The following is a 16,827-nucleotide window of genomic DNA, read 5'->3' as shown; positions in this document are numbered from 1 at the left end:
CCAATATCGCACTGGCGGAAGTTGTGCTGCTTCGCCATCTTGTGAATTTGGCTGCGACCGTTGGGCTCTGTGTTGCTGGCACATGTGTAGGTGATGTAGCTTGTTGTGCTTCACCTGACAACTGCTGTGTTGATGTTTTGGTATCAGTGGTTGTGGTCTCTTCACTTGATATTGGTGTTGCAGGCTTTGTTGGTATTAAAGCTTTCTGCTTCATCACCTCTTGTTTCGGCCGGATGTGAATTCTGCTCCTCAGCTGATTGCCAGAGTCTGTCCCAACAATGTATGATCTTGGCATCTCAGTTTCTCTGATGACCTTTGCTGGGCTGCATGTTTTCAACATTGCTCTTGAATATGCACATGCTGCCCTCTGAAGAGTTCTGGCAATGTTTATGCATGCTTGCTATAATGCTGGCATCCTTCTTCTTGTGTGTCAGCCAGTCTTCTTCTGGTTTCCTCCTGGTCTTCTAGAGGGTGTATTTTGCTTGGCAGAGTTGTGAGTGTGGGTGTGAGAGTGTGTGTGTGTGTGTGTGTGTGTCGGTGTGTGTCTGTGTGTGTGTCGGTGTGTGTGGGTTTTTTATGGGGAAGGGTAGTTAATTGACTCTATTAATATGTTTATTGATTGCTTCATCAATTGTTCAAGGGATGGAGGTAGGGAGGGAAGCAAAGGAGGTGGGATTAACACATTCTCTCTCTCTCTCTAATATATATATATCAACTTGATTTGTTTATGGTTTGTTCAGTCTGTAAAAATCAAAAATAAAATATTCAAAAACAATATGATGCATATTATATAAAATAACAACAGTATTAATAATTATTTTCTACCAAATGTGGATATGCTTGAGGTATTTTTAATCATAATGGAACCTTCTGTCTGTTAAAAGGCATGGATTCTGCTGTGGTGAATTAGTATGCTATAATGTTGACCAGATGTGGCCCTTGTTTTTAATAGTCAGTTCATTTGCCAAGTGGGTGTACTAGATTTTGCCAAACTAGATTGCACGCAGGGAGTCTTCAAATGGAGCTAACGTGTAATGGCGCCATTAACAGTAGCAGAACGGATGGGGTACCAATTGTAGACCAAAATTAAATTAAACCAATTTACTGTACACAGTTAGACAAAAAAAAACATAGTTTGGCCATAATGATTTGTCAATTTGTGCATTTAGAACCCTGGTTGGTTTATTTCTGCAATTGTTTACTTGTCATTAAATGTGACAGCTATTTTCTGTTGCAAAGAGGTCATTCTACACTTTCTACAAGTTTTATTTACATCAGTCACAATAAAATGGCCACTGAATATCATAAATAAAATTGGATGGCAATGGAAATAAAGACAGAGCAGCGGTTGATACTGGTTTTGTGCCGTGAGAACCATTTAGTTGGTAATGCAGGCTTGTCTGGTCCAGGAAGATTTGGCCTGTTTCCACACTGTAATTATTATATGGTTATATGGTTATTAATTGGTGTGTTTGGGTGGTGTCGGCTTGTGGGCCTGAAGGGCCTGTTGCTGTGTCTCCACAATTAAAATATAATTAAAAACTGAATTGAAACGTTCTCCCTCTTAGCATCGTCCTTAGCTGGGAAACAACTCTCAGGAGGAGATTGGGCAAAAACACATAGACCAATATCTCTACTTAATTCAGATTATAAGATAATAGCAAAATTATTAGCAAACGGATTGGCCGACTGTATACCAAAAATAGCAAAACAAGATCAAACTGGATTTATTAATAAAAGACGAACAGAGAATAATGTCTGTAAATTTATTAATTTAATTCATGCATTTCAAGGAAATAAGATGCCGACAGTGGCTGTTGCTTTAGACACAGAAAAAGCCTTTGACAGGGTAGAATGGAATCATTTATTCAAAGTATTACAGAGGTTCAATCTACCAGAAATAAATATTAATTGGATTAAAGCCTTATATAATGGACCATTGGTGAAGGTAATAGTAAATGGATATGTATCGAACCAATTTAAATTAAGTAGGTCAACTAGGCAGGGATGTCCACTATCTCCCTCACTGTTCACGTTAGCAATAGAACCAAAGGCAGAACTGATAAGAACAGAAAATAAAATAAAAGGGATAAAAATAAAGAAGGAGTATAAAATCAGTTTATTTGCAGATGACATCATAGTATACTTAACAGAACCAGAAATATCAATAAAAGAACTACATAATAAATTGAAGGAATATGGAGAAATATCGGGGCACAAGATCAATGCAAATAAAAGTGCAACGATGCCAATGAGTAATGCAGATTATACAGAATTTGAAAAAGAATCACCATTTAAATGGCAAACACAAGCAATCCAATACCTAGGTATTAGATTAGATAATAATTTAAGCCACCTGTACAAATTAAATGATCACCCATTAATGAAAAAATTACAGGAGGACTTAGAACATTGGAAAGAATTACCACTAACGTTGATAGGGAGGGTAAATTGCATTAAAATGAATGTCTTCCCAAGGCTACAATACTTATTTCAATCGTTACCAATTCCCTTAACAGAGAAATTCTTTAATGAATTAAAGAGAATAATAAGGAAATTTTTATGGAAAGGGGGGAAACCGAGGATACCGTTAAGATAAATTAACAGAGTGGTGCAAACAAGGTGGTTTGCAGTTACCAAACTTTAAAAATTATTATAGAGCAGCACAATTATGGTATTTATCAGATTTTTATCAGACAAGGGAAAAACCAGATTGAACTAAGATAGAGCTAGATAAAATAGGGGAGAAGGTACCGGAACATATTCTTTATAAGTGGGTTGAAAAGCTGTTGCAATATAAAATCTCACTAGTACTGCATCATTTACTCAATATATGGAAGAAGATTCACTTAGAAAGGAAAAAAACAAATTACCGACTACCAAAATTATTATTGATGCAAAATCAGCTAATCCCTTTTACAATAGATAACCTTCCCTTTAGAGAATGGGAGAGAAAAGGAATTAAAAAAATAGAAAAAAAAAGAATGTGGGGTAACTGTGGATGAAATTGTATGATCTGAGTGTAATGTATTCTGTACTCTTTTAATATGTAGTTTTCATGGTTTTACTCTTCAGTAAATCTGCTTAAAAAGTCCTGCGATTGAATCTTCATCAGCGGTGGATATGTTGATGGTCATTATGAATGGTGATAGGTGCTTGATAATGTTGGGTGGGAAACAATTCATTGTGACGGACCCGGGATACCGTAGCAGCCAATGCATGAAAAAGAAATATAACCGCATGTTTAATTTAAATGCCTGTATGAGGAAATAGATCAGGTTTCTGTTCAGCTTCTGAGTGCTGTCCCGTGGCATATCGAATGCAATTGGGTCAGCTTCGTCCAGCCTGCTGTTGAATCTTGAAGTTCTTTGGCAGGCGGCCCTCTGATCCTTTGGTTCTTTCACTGATTATTGGAAATATGAGGTGGAGGAGAGGGAAAGTAAAGATTAAGAAATTGAAAAGCCGGCATCCAGGCAGCTGTGCTCAATGTCAGCCAATGGAAAATGAGCATGCCCATTGGTGGTGGTGTTGGGTGCACTGTAGGGCAACTTCTGAGTCCTCTTTCTGTTTCATGTAGATGTGGATAGGGACACAGCAAAGATGTCCCCTGCAAGGTTTATCCTTTGACACTAAGCAAAGTAACAGGCCATTCTAGCCCACGAACCTGCACCTCCCAAATACACCCATGTGACTACTAACCCTGTACATCATTGGGCCGCAGGAGGATATCGGAGCACCTGGAGAAAACCCATGCAGACACGGGAAGAGCATATGAACTCCTTACACACAGTGGCAGATTAGAACCTGGGTCGCTAGCGCTGTAATGGCATTGCGCTAACCAGGCCGACAAAATTTTTAAAACTGCCAAGAGCTGACATCAACCCATAAAGTTTCTGTTGTCACTGGTACACCACAGAAAAGTCTTTGAGTGTAAAAAATAAAGAAACACATTAGCAGAACCAGTGTGGACTGAGTAGCCATCAGCTACTTTGAGATATTTTATTTGTCACATTGTACCTAACAGAATGAAAAGGGTTCTTTGAGCAATCTAACCGAGTAACTCTAACACTGAAACAGCAATGTGAAGACCACAATTTACAGAGTATACAGTAATGGAAAAAAAGAGATCGACTTGTACCAAGTTCGGCAATTTCAAGTTTATTGACATCCAATTGTGCTGGTATAACCCGTCGAAACAGCATTCTCCGGTCCTCAGTGCAAAATGGGGCATAACACGCATAACACACACAGACAAATGAAGCATACACACAGTTAATATGTTCTTGTATTAAAATAAAGTCTCACTGCCCATGGGATGAAGCTGTTCCTCTCCCTGGTGGTTCTGGCTCTGATACTCCTGCATCTTTTGCCCTACAGGAGTAGCTGGAAGATGCTGAGTGTGGGGGTGGGAGGGATCCAGCCCAATTTTGCGAGCCCTCTTTAAACCACAAGCCGTAGCATTGTGATCCTGGTTCATTCAGGAGCCTGGGGCCCATGGGGAAGAAACCCCATCTGTTGTGTGCAAGCTTTCGCCCAGAGGGAGAAGAGCAAGTGCTCGGGGTGTGGTGGATTCTTCAGCTTTTCCCAGGCAATGGGAGATGCAGATGGAGCCCGTGAAGGGGAAAGAGGTTTGCCTGATGTTTGAGATGCTTTCAACATCTTCTGCATCTCCTTCCGACCTTGAGCGGAGCAGCTGGCGCCCCACACGGCGATGCATCTGCTTTTGACGGTGCACCTGTAGAGGTTGTTGAGGGGCATGCTGAATTTCCTTAATCTTCTGGGAAGGGAGGGGCATTGGTGCTTTCTTGACCAGGACATCAAGGTAATTGCTCCGGTCAGGTCTTTGGAGATGTTTACTCTTAACAACTTGAAGCTCTTTTGACTTCCTGTTCTTGATGATGAGAGGGCTGTGGTCTCTGTTCCCTCTCCTGAACTCAATGATCATCTCATTTTCTAGTTCACTCTCACCTCAGTGTATATACACACTGGAAGAAACAGTGTTTCTCTGGACCACAGTTCACATACATCATATGCAGCATATAAATCATTGCAAAAATAGAATCTAAAATAAATACTGCATGTATAAATATTCTGGAATAATTTACTTGTTTCATTTATAAGAAACCTAATGCCATTCATCAATCTCACAGCCTGCGGGAAGAAGCTCTTTGCCAGCTGGGCAGTCCTGATTTTGATGCTCCTGTACCTCCTTCCTGATGGTAGTGGGTCAAAGATCCTGTGCTGGAAGGCAGGGGTCCTCAAGAATTCTTTGAGCTTTACTTAAAGACTAAAGATTCATTTTATTGTCATGCAATAAAGACAGTTCAATATTAAACTCCATTTGTTTTGCCTGCAGCAAGGCAGACAGATTTGCCACTGGCAGGAATTTCCTGGTGCCTCTTACAGTCAGAGAGAGAGAAGCAAAAGAGTCTCCCCCAGAATCACCGAGTGTCCGTGGATTTTCCTCCAGCACTTTCACAGAAACGCAGAGTCCAGTCCAAACCATTGGTGTCCTGAGCTCCAGATCTGAACCTCCGACACGGTCAGGAACCACCCCCCCCCCTCCCCCAGCACCCTCTCACATCCTGGTTCTGAAAGCTGGTGTCACTTCAACCAGTCGAGCCATTCTCCAGCAGTCCACCTCCTGGTGTGAATCCCTTGACTGCAGTCGCCCACAGCCTGCGTGGGTTCCTCCCCTCATCTCACCAACAGCCCACCACTTGTGTGTGTTCCTTCAACCGCCGAACTCCTCACTGGTCCGCCATCATGGTCACCGCCCCGTGGGTCATCACCCCTGCTTCTCCTTCCCAAACCTGGGTTGTTCTCCCTGTTTTCTGGTGCCTTGTGTTTGTCCTCCGCTTTCCCGGAGTCCGCAACCCCTTGTGGTTACAGTCGATCATTTTGGGTGCAGTATTTTAACAGAGAGTTAAGGATCAAAAAGGCATATGGTTATTTGACCCCAGATACCAGGTATGTGCCAGAGGTCACAAAAAATATGAAATGCAGCACCTGTGTTCAAAAAAGGTAGCAAAGATATACAGAGAAATCAGTTGGAGGGAAGTGAACAATTATTTCAAATGTTTGAAGTTGATAAAGGAGAATCAGCATATTTTTAAGTTGTGTTTAATTTGCATGGAACAGTATAGGCCCTTCAGCCCACAATGTGGTGTTGACCTATGTAAACCTACTCCACAACAATCTAACCTTTCTCTTCTTTACACCCATAATTCTCTATTTGTCTTGTATCCATGTGTATAGGAAATTTTTAAATGTCCCTATTGTACCAGCCTCCATCACCACCCCAGCAACTCATTCCAGGCACCTGGCACTCTCTGTGTCAAATCATTTACCTGATTTTTTTTTTGTTGTTTTAATGAAATGACAGGAAAGAATGATAAATGGATTCAGTCTGGATTGAATTAAGGAAAATCCCTGGCAAGATTCCAAGAGAAAGGCTCAGTGTCAGTGGAGATGGGAAATTAGCTTTAGGACAGAAAACAGAAAGTAGGAGTGAATCAGTAAATCTCTTCTGCACCCTCATCCTCCTGCAAAGAGGTGACCAGAACTGAACACAGTATTCCAAGTGTTGTCAAACCAGAGTTTCATCGAGCTTCCATAACCTCATGGCTCTTGAACTCAATCCCCCAGACGACACTTTCCAGGTTCTAGTATTTCCTAATTTCAAAACGTGTAATCTTCAAGGAAACATGGGAATGATATTTTGAATTCTTCTTTCTTTGGCGTGGCTTTGCGGATGAAGATTTATGGAGGGGTATGTCCACATCTGCTGCAGGCTCGTTGGTAACTGACAAGTCCGAGGCGGGACATGCAGACACGGTTGCAGCGGTGGCAAGGGAAAATTGGTTGGTTGGGGTTGGGTGTTGTGTTTTTCCTCCTTTGTCTTTTGTCAGTGAGGTGGGATCTGCGGTCTTCTTCAAAGGAGGTTGCTGCCCGCCGAACTGTGAGGCGCCAAGATGCATGGTTGGAGGCGATATCAGCCCACTGGCGGTGGTCAATGTCGCAGGCATCAAGAGATTTCTTTAAGCAGTCCTTGTACCTCTTCTTTGGTGCACCTCTGTCTCGGTGGCCAGTGGAGAGCTCACCATAGAACACGATCTTGGGAAGGCGATGGTCCTCCATTCTGGAGACGTGACCCACCCAGCGCAGTTTGGTCTTCATCAGCATGGATTCAATGTTTGCGGACTCCGCCAGCTCGAGTATTTCGATGTTGGTGATGAAGTCATTCCAATAAATGTTGAGGATGGAGCGGAGACAGCGCTGATGGAAGCGGTCTAGGAGCCGTAGGTGATGCCGGTAGAGGACCCATGATTCAGAGCCGAACAGGAGCGTGGGTATGACAACGGTTCCGTACACGCTGATCTTTGTGTGTTTCTTCAGGTGGTTGTTTTTCCAGACTCTTTTGTGTAGTCTTCCAAAGGCGCTATTTGCCTTGGCGAGTCTGTTGTCTATCTCTTTGTCGATCCTTGCATCAGATGAAATGGTCCAGCTGAGGTAGGTAAACTGGTTGACCGTTTTGAGTTCTGTGTGCCCGATGGAGATGTGGGGGGACTGGTGGTCATGGTGGGGAGCTGGCTGATGGAGAACCTCAGTTTTCTTCAGGCTGACTTCCAGGCCAAACATATTGTCAGTTTCCGCAAAACAGGACATCATGCGCTGGAGAGCTAGCTCTGAATGGGCAACTAAAGCGGCATCGTCTGCAAAGGGTAGTTCACGGACAAGTTGCTCTTGTGTCTTGGTGTGAGCTTGCAGGCGCCTTAGATTGAAGAGACTGCCATCCGTGCGGTACCGGATGTAAACAGCGTCTTCATTGTTGAGGTCTTTCATGGCTTGTTTCAGCATCATGCTGAAGAAGATAGTAAAGAGGATTGGTGCGAGGATGTAGCCTTGCTTCACGCCGTTGCAAATGGAGAAGGGTTCGGAAAGCTCATTGCTGTATCTGACCCGACCTTGTTGGTTTTCGTGCAGTTGGATAACCATGTTGAGGAACTTGGGGGAGCATCCGAGGCTCTCTAGTATTTGCCAAAGCCCGTTCCTGCTCACAGTGTCAAAGGCTTTGGTGAGGTCAACAAAGGTGATGTAGAGTCCTTTGTTTTGTTCTCTGCACTTTTCTTGGAGCTGTCTGAGGGCAAAGACCATGTCAGTAGTTCCTCTCTTTGCGTGAAAGCCACACTGTGATTCTGGGAGGACATTTTCGACAACACTAGGTATTAGTGAAGATTTTTCCTGCAATGGAGAGCAGCATGATTCCCCTGTAGTTTGAGCAGTCTGATTTCTCGCCTTTGTTTTTGTACAGGGTGATGATGATGACATCACGAAGGTCCTGAGGCAGCTTTCCTTGGTCCCAGCAGAGCATGAAAAACTCATGCAGTTTGGTATGCAGAGCTTTGCTGCCAGCCTTCCAGACCTTTGGGGGGGATTCCATCCATACCTGCTGCTTTGCCACTTTTCAGTTGTTCCGAATTACTATCCTATTAATCCAATACACCAAACTTTGTAGATGCAGCTTTATGTAGCTTTAATTGGTTGATAAATCAGATAAACATTTTGCATAACTTTGCATTAAGACTTTCATAATGATGAACAAACAAAGCATTGACTATATTTAAAGATATAACGATATTCGACTTTAAAGAGATATAGAAATTGGATGAATTCAAAGAAAATTATCTCGAGCTCATGTCTCCGTATTGGTTTGTTGAAGAATGAGATGCCAGCTCTTGGTCCACTTGGATATTGCAACGTATTATGTCATAGTAACTATGGTAACACTACAAACAATACTTTTCCTTAAAGAGATAGGCACAAAATTAACTAAAAAGCAAAAACACAAGGTTTTAACCTTTACAAAGTCCAGCACACCATAAGCTTTCTAAACTACCCTATCAACATGCATGGTAACCTTGGATTTGGACCCCAAGGCCCTTCTGTTCTTCCACACTGTCAACAATCTTGACATTAACTATGTACTCCACCTTCATGTTGGACCTTCCAAAATACACCACTTCACATTTATCTGCATGGAACTCCATCTGTCACATTTCTTCCCAACTTTGCATCCTGTCTAGATCCTGTTGTAATCTTTGACAACCTTCTATACTGTCCAAATCACCTCCAACCTTTGTGTCATCTGCAAACGTACTGACTTCTTCATCTATGTCATTTATAAAAATCACAAAGAGCAGTGGGGTCCCAGAACTGTACCCTATGGAACTCCACTAGTTCAAAGATGTTAGATCTAGGGCTTTTCTCTTTGGAGCGACAAAGGATGAGAGGTGACTTCATAGAGGTATATGGGTTAGAAAGGGTGAACAGGCAGCACCTGTTCACTGGGGCAGCAACAGCAAATGCCAGTGGAGGAAAGTATAGGGGGGGCATCAGAGAGCAGTGGGTGTCTGGAAAGCATTGTTGGGGTGATGGTGGAGGATGGTATCATTGATAGTACCTGATGAAGGGCTCAAGCCTGAAATGCCAATTATGTATTTTTATCTCTGCTATATAAAGGACTCTGTTTGACCTGCTGTGTTTCTCCAGCATTGCGTTTTTACTCCAATCACGTTTTGTGTTTTACTTCTGGTACAATTGGGATGTTTAAAAGACTCTGAGATAGACACGTGGATGTCAGAAAAATAGAGGGTTATGGGTATGAGGGAGGTAAGGATTAGATTATAGTGGAGTAGCTTCACACAGCATCGTGGCCTGAAGGGCCTGTACTGTGCTGAAATGCTCCATCTTTTAAGTTCTTTTCCTGCTTCAGTGTTCTAACAGCACACCAAATGTCCTTCACCTACTGCACCCTAAAGATGTCAAAGATGTTGCTGCCTTCTGAGAGACCTTCAAGTTTTGAATGTGTGGGATGGGGAGGGAGGTGAGTGCAGGGGGCGTGAAAAATATTGGTGTGCTTCTTGCAGTAATCGATGGAGTGACATTTGGACCACAGGGAGAGAAGGTGCATGGCAGCGTATGTTGGTCTTAAGATTGGAAGAGAAAATAAAGAAATGGGAAGAATATAAATGGAATTCCCTCATTGCCTCCCCCTCACCCACCATCCGCCCCATCCTTCTTGGTGCTTTCACTTTGAAATGTCTCATGGGGGCTCTTGTGGCTTTGTGATTATACAAGAGACCCATCATCACCAGATTTCAGATTTATTCAGATTTAAGATTTATTGTCAAGATTCAAGGTTATATTTATTATCATAGTAATAAAACAGTGTTGTATTACATGAAATTTATTACAGACTGATTTGACACTGGCAGGAATTGTACGCGTCTTGCAGCAGTGGTTCTCAACCTTTTTCCACTCACATCCCATTTTAAGTAATTCCTCTGCCATCGGTGCTCTGTGACTAGTAAGGGATTGCTGAAAATGGGAAGGGAGGGTTGAGAACCACTGCTCTCGACCCAATTCTTACTGAAATATTTTGCTTGAGAAAAATGGTCATTGGCCCATTTCCTTTGGAGTTCTGAATTCATGCACATAATGAGTCAATGAGGGACGATTAAAACAGTGGTTTTCAAACTTTTTCTTTCCATTCACCTGGCTTAGAAGTGTGATTGGATAAGAATGAGTCATACCCACCAGAGTTTAGAAGAATGCAGTCAATGCAGAACTCAACAGACAACTGACATTTTATATAAAATATGCTGCTACTATGGTGCAAAACGTAGAATTCCAATTTTTGAAATGTTATTTATTTGTGTCCTATCAATCCTTGGTTATTGAGACTTGATTCGGACTTTGATTCTTGCGCAAGCAAACATCCCATGGGCAGAGGTTAGAAACACGGTGTGGAGCTAGAAGTATCACTCAGATCTGGGGTCATGGCCCACAGTAAGTGAGTGCCACTTCACCAAAGCAGGCAGTACAACTGAATCTGCCAACTGAAGGCGGAGGTTCATCTAGTCTGCCCCATGACAGTCACTGTCATTTAAAATTTGTTTCAACAATGTGTACGGATAAACAGGAAGTGGGCAAGACCCATGGCCTAGGAAGTATTTAATACTGGCCTTGGAGGTACCTGAAATTATAGCTGTTACATGCAACAGTTTGATTATTTGATATTAATTTTTCTCTTGTACACACACATTTGCTTTTGAACAAGAAACTCTGCAGATGCCACAGTCTTAGTGCAATGCACAAATGTGTTGGAGATACTGAACAGATCAGAAGCAGAATTTATTGGTATGAACATGTCACAAAAGTGTGTTGTTTAGTGGCAGCATTTTGGTGCAAATATTGCTTAAAAATGACATATAAAAATTAATATATTAGTGGTGAAAGTGAGGTAGTGTTTGTGGTCTATTGTCCGCTCTTCCTCCACTACATCGATGACTACTTTGGTGCTGCCTCATGCACCCGTGATGAGCTCGTTGACTTTGCTGCCAACTTTCATCCCAACCTCAAGCTCACTTGGTCCATCTCTAGCAATCTCTCCTTTTCCTCAATCTCTGTCTCCATCTCAGGAGACAAACTCTCGACAGATGTTTTCTACAAAGCCACCAACTCCCACAGCTACCTCGACTGCACCTCATCCCACCCTGTCCCCTGTAGCAATTCCATTCCATTCTCCCAATTCCTCCATCTCCATTGCATTTACACCCAGGACGAGGACTTCCCCACCAGATCATCAAAGACGTCCTCCTTCTTCAAACAACAAGGTTTTCCCTCTACCACTGTCAACTTGGCCCTCACCCGCATATCCTCCATTACCTGCACATCTGCCCAGGCCCCCTCTTCCCCACACGCAACAAGGACAGGATTCCTCTTGTGAAAACCCAAAATTCTTTGCCGTCTTCTTATTCCACCCGAGAAATTATTTTCAATTGCCATCTTAACTTCTCTTGAGGTGAACAGAATCACATATAACTCTGGGAATCTCTCTCACTGTTTCCATTTTTATCCATGGATGTTTGCTATCAGGCACCCACTGAACATTTAGTTTGACTGATGGAAGCTGGTCAAATCGTGCAAACTCTCTCAAATGTTGTCGAATGGAGTGTTAAACAAGAAAGTCTGAAGATGCTGGGGTCAGGGGCAATACACGAACATGCTGGAGAAACTCAGCAGTTTGCGCATTGTCCGTGGGAAGTAAAGGGCCACCAGCAATTCAGGCCTGAGCCCTTCACAAGGAATAGCCTGTAGCCTGTGCTCCTCCCCTTACCCTTTCTCCCTCCTCTCACTATTTTATTTGGCTGCTTTTGCTTCTACCTGATGAAGAGCCCAGGCCCGAAATGTTGTTACCCATTACTTCCTAATGATGCTATGTAACCTGCTGAGTTTCTCCAGCACGTTTGTGTCATTGGACATTTTGAAATAAGTAACTCTTTTGTAAAAGCTAATGGTCCAGATCTTTCAGCTGAAAGCCAGAAGATCTGTCAGCATTTAAAGTGTGTGAGTTGGTGAAATTGCAGAGTGCAGATTGAAGCAGCCTTCCCTGACAATGAGGCACATTCCCTGTGCTGGCGCAAGTATAGCAATCCCGTTGAGGTAGGATATGGGTCTTATCTGAACATAGCAGCCCATTGCTCCAGCCCTTGACCCTGCTCCCTCATTTCAATTCAGTCACACTGACCGTGACTGTAAGCTCCACTTTGCATTCCTAGCAACCTGCAGTAACCTTTCTTATCACTTGCCGAGCTACTCTGCCTTGCAATATACGCAAACACCGATAAATGGTTAACCCCATTTTATGTTAAAGCAAAAGAAAAGAAAATGCTGGAGAAAATCAGCGGCCAAGCAGCATGAGTGGGAAAAATAAAACATTCAGAACCCTTCATCGAGATTGATTTGGCTCTAGCCCAAATGCCAACCATTCTATCTCAGAATCAGAATTTAGTGTCACGAAAAAGTCATGAAATTCAGTGTTTTGTGGCAGCATCACAGGGCAAACATTCATATTATAACCATCTTACAACATTACTATAAATAAAATATAAAATAATAGAACACAAAAAGTAAGGCAGTGTCTTTGGTTCATTCATTATTCAGGAATCTGATGGCAGCAGGAAAGAAGCTGTCCTTGTGTCGCTGAGTGCTCGTCTTTAGGCTCCTGCACCTTTTCCCAGAAGAGGGCCTGGCCTGGGTGGTGGGGGTCTTTGAGGATAGAGGCTGTTTTTTTAAGATACTGCCTCATGTAGATGCCCTCAATGGAGTGAAATCTGGTGCCTGTGATGTTGCAGGTCAAGTTAATAACCCTCTGGGGTTTATTCTTGCCCTGAAAGTTGCCACCTCCGTACCAGATGGTGATGGAACCAGCCAGAATGTTTAGCCATATGAGCAGTTAGATCAGTGGTTCTCAACCTTGTTCTTTCCACTCACTTACCACTTTAAGTCATCCCTAAGCCATCAGTGCTCTTTGATTAGTAAGGGATTGCTTAAGGTGGAATGTGAGTGGAAAGAGAAGGTTGACCCAATTGTCACTGAAATATTTTGCTTGAGAAAAATTGCCATTGGTCCATTTCCTTTGGAGTTCTGAAACCGTGCACATAATGAGTCAATGAAGTATGATTAAAACAGTGGTTTTCAAACTTTTTTTTCCCACCCACATCCCACCTTAAGCAACCCCTTACTAATCACAGAGCACTGATGGCATGGGATCACTTAAAGTGATATGTGAGTGGAAAGAAAAGGATTGAGTTAGCTGATAAGAAACTTGAGATTCAACTTTGCAAGTGGAGCAGGAAGCATCCTTCAATATCAGAATTACTACGCCCTGCTATACAACTTTTGATAGGTAAATTAAAAACCCTGAATTCACTATATGTAGGGTCCAATCTGACCTTCCGGGTATCCGTTGCTCCAGTGCAGAAAACGTCCATGAGCTATCCCTCTAAAAGTAGTCCTAAGGTCAAAAGGAGGTGTCATCTGCGTGCAAGAGAGAACACTCGGTGATTCCCAACAAGAGACAGAAAAATATCAACCTGCTGACTTAATCAAGGAGATATGTTCTAATGGTTGAGTGACCTGAACCTTGAGACATTGATACCTCAAGATAGATATCCATTCCATAGCTAATTAATAGTCATATTCTCATTTATGTCTTCTAAGATTTACATCGCTTTATGTCTTACTCTTGTTCATGCTCGAAGGTCTATTAATTGTGTGACCTACTGACTGCATCTCCTTCAAATTCAAGTTCAATAGGCAAAGTACATTTCCCAACAGGAGTCCTGGTAAAATACAACACCTTACTGTATTGGGAAAGGTGTGGCTGTGACATGTCAGCACTGACCTCTACCTATTTGGATGACATCCCAGCTGCCAATCAAGGTTTGGTTCTGCCCCACCCATTAGTGCACACCTGGCAGTTGGCCCCACATAAATTAACTGGATTGGACTCTCCAGCTCGTACTTGGTCTTGGGCCACTGGCTGTTGTAATTGGATTAACCCTTATGGCACTGAGCCATTTGATCCTGCTAATGACCTGGACTGGACTCTCCAGCACTATAAAAGTTGCCATGTGTTCTTTGTTCTTCCTCTTTACCATCTTGGGACCACCCTGCTTCACTCCAGGCCTAGAAATGTGGAAGGGGACTAGAGAAACTGTTGGTAAGATGTACACTGTTAAAAAGGTTGGGAGGGTTTAATTAGTGTCCTTTATAGCCTGCACTGAGTTGAGGGGTGGTGTGGCATTGTAGTGATTTTTCCTTGATCATTTTATGTACTAGTTCATTTTATGTGTGTGGGTGTGGATGGGTGGGTGGGTGTGTATGGGAGTGCAGGTGTGGGTGTGTGTATGGGTGTGGGCATTGGCGTGTGGGTGGGTGTGGGTATGGGAGTTCAGGTGTGGGTGTGTGTATGGGTGTGGGCATTGGCGTGTGGGTGGGTGTGGGTATGGGTGTGCAGGTGTGGGTGTGTGTATGGGTGTGGGCATTGGCGTGTGGGTGGGTGTGGGTATGGGAGTGCAGGTGTGGGTGTGTGTATGGTGTGGGCATTGGCGTGTGGGTGTGCGTGTGGGTGTTGTGGTGTGTGTGGTATGGCTCAAGACAGCAAGCACCTTCTCTTCCTTCTGCTGACGAAGGTCGCAGGCCAGAAACCATCATTTCCGATAGATGCAGCTTCACCAGCACTTTTCTGCATTGCACCTTGATCTGCCTGCTGTTTTGCCTTCACTTCAGGTTCTACTGTGTATCCATCTCCCGAGTACTGACACAAAAATCATTTAAAATCTATCGATCTATTTGGCTCCATCCATCTTCAGTAAGACCAATTTTGTCTCTTGCTGTCATTTTTCTGTAGAAGCCCTTGAGATTTTCCTGCAACCTTTCTACCAAAGCAATCTCATGTCACAGTTCAGCTATCCTGGTTTCCTCCTTAAGTGTTTTTTACACTTCTTGTGCTCTTCAAGTACCTTGTTTCCTGCCACTACCTGCGATGAACCTCCACCTTCTTCTTAACCAGCCCTCGATATCAAATAATAACCTTCCCTATGGCTCGTAGTGTTGCCTTTAATTCTGGCAGGAACATACAAACTCTCAAATGGTCATCTTCATAGATCTCCCACTTGCCAAGCATGAAAGCAGCCTGTCCCAATCCACTCTTGCCCGACCCTTTTAATGCCATAAAAATTGGCCTTTCTCCAGTTTTGCATCTCGACCCAAGGACCAGATCTACTCTTTTCCATAATTACCTTGAAACTACTGGCATATTGATCACTAGATCCAAAGTGTTCCCTTACACACAGTTTTGTACCATGCCCTGTCTCATCCATTAATTGGAGGGCACCAATTCTTCCTGCAACTCCTAAGAGACACAGGTGCAAAGTGACCCAAGGAACCACCTGCTTACTCCGAATCATACAGCATGTAAAAGGTCCTTCAGCTCCACTCATCCTTGCTGACCAAGATGACATTGAGGGCTGGTCCCATTTGTCTGCATTTGGGTTGATCCTTCAGAGCCCTTCTGTATCTCTCCAAATCTCTTCCTAATTTTGTAATTTTGCCAACTTCTGCAGCTTCCCCCAGCAGCTCGTTCCCTCCACCCTCTGAACGAAAGAGTCCAATGCGCAAATGTGCTGGAGAATCTCAGCTGGTCACGTAGCATCCAAAGCAAGTAAAAAGCAGTTGAGGTTTTGGGTCTGAGCCCTTCATCAGGAATGTAGAACACTGGTAGATGGGGGGGGGGGGGGGTGGCAATGAGAAAGGGAAGGAAAGGAGCATCAATTAACAGGTAACGGGTCATAGGTGAGAGGGTAGAAGAGAAACATGCTGAGAGGTGATAAGGGGAGGTGACAGAGGGATAAAAGAAGAGTTCTCTGATAGAAGGAAATGGGTGGGGAGCCGGAGGAAAGGAGGTGGACGGAATGGGAAATTGAGAGACCAGGGGAGGGCCTAAATGGAAATTGGAGAAGGTGAGATTGATGCAGTCTGATTGGAGACTGCCAAGATGGAGTATGAAGTGCTCCTCCTCAAATTTCTGGTGGCCTCAGTTTGACTGGGACTCGTGGTGTTCCCCAGGGATCGATTGTTGGACCTATTGATGTTTGTCATCTACATCTGAATATCAATGATCTGGATGATAATGTAGTAAAGTGGATCAGAAAATTATGATCAGGGGTGTAGTGGACAGGGAGGAAGACTTTCAAAACTTGCAGAGGGATCTGGACCAGCTGGAAAAATGGGCTACCAAATGGCAGATGGAGTTTAATGCAGTCAAGTGTGAGGTGTTGCATTTTGGGAGAAGTAACCAAAGAAGGACGTCCACGGTAAATGGTAGGGCACTGAGAAGCCATAGAACAGAGGGATCTGGCAATTCAGATACCTTATTCTCTGAAAGTGGAATCACAGGTTAATTGGGATGTTGGCCTT

The sequence above is a fragment of the Narcine bancroftii genome, chromosome 2 (genome assembly GCF_036971445.1).
Source record: "Narcine bancroftii isolate sNarBan1 chromosome 2, sNarBan1.hap1, whole genome shotgun sequence".
NCBI lineage: Eukaryota > Metazoa > Chordata > Chondrichthyes > Torpediniformes > Narcinidae > Narcine > Narcine bancroftii.
Note: the sequence above shows the minus strand (reverse complement) of the source record.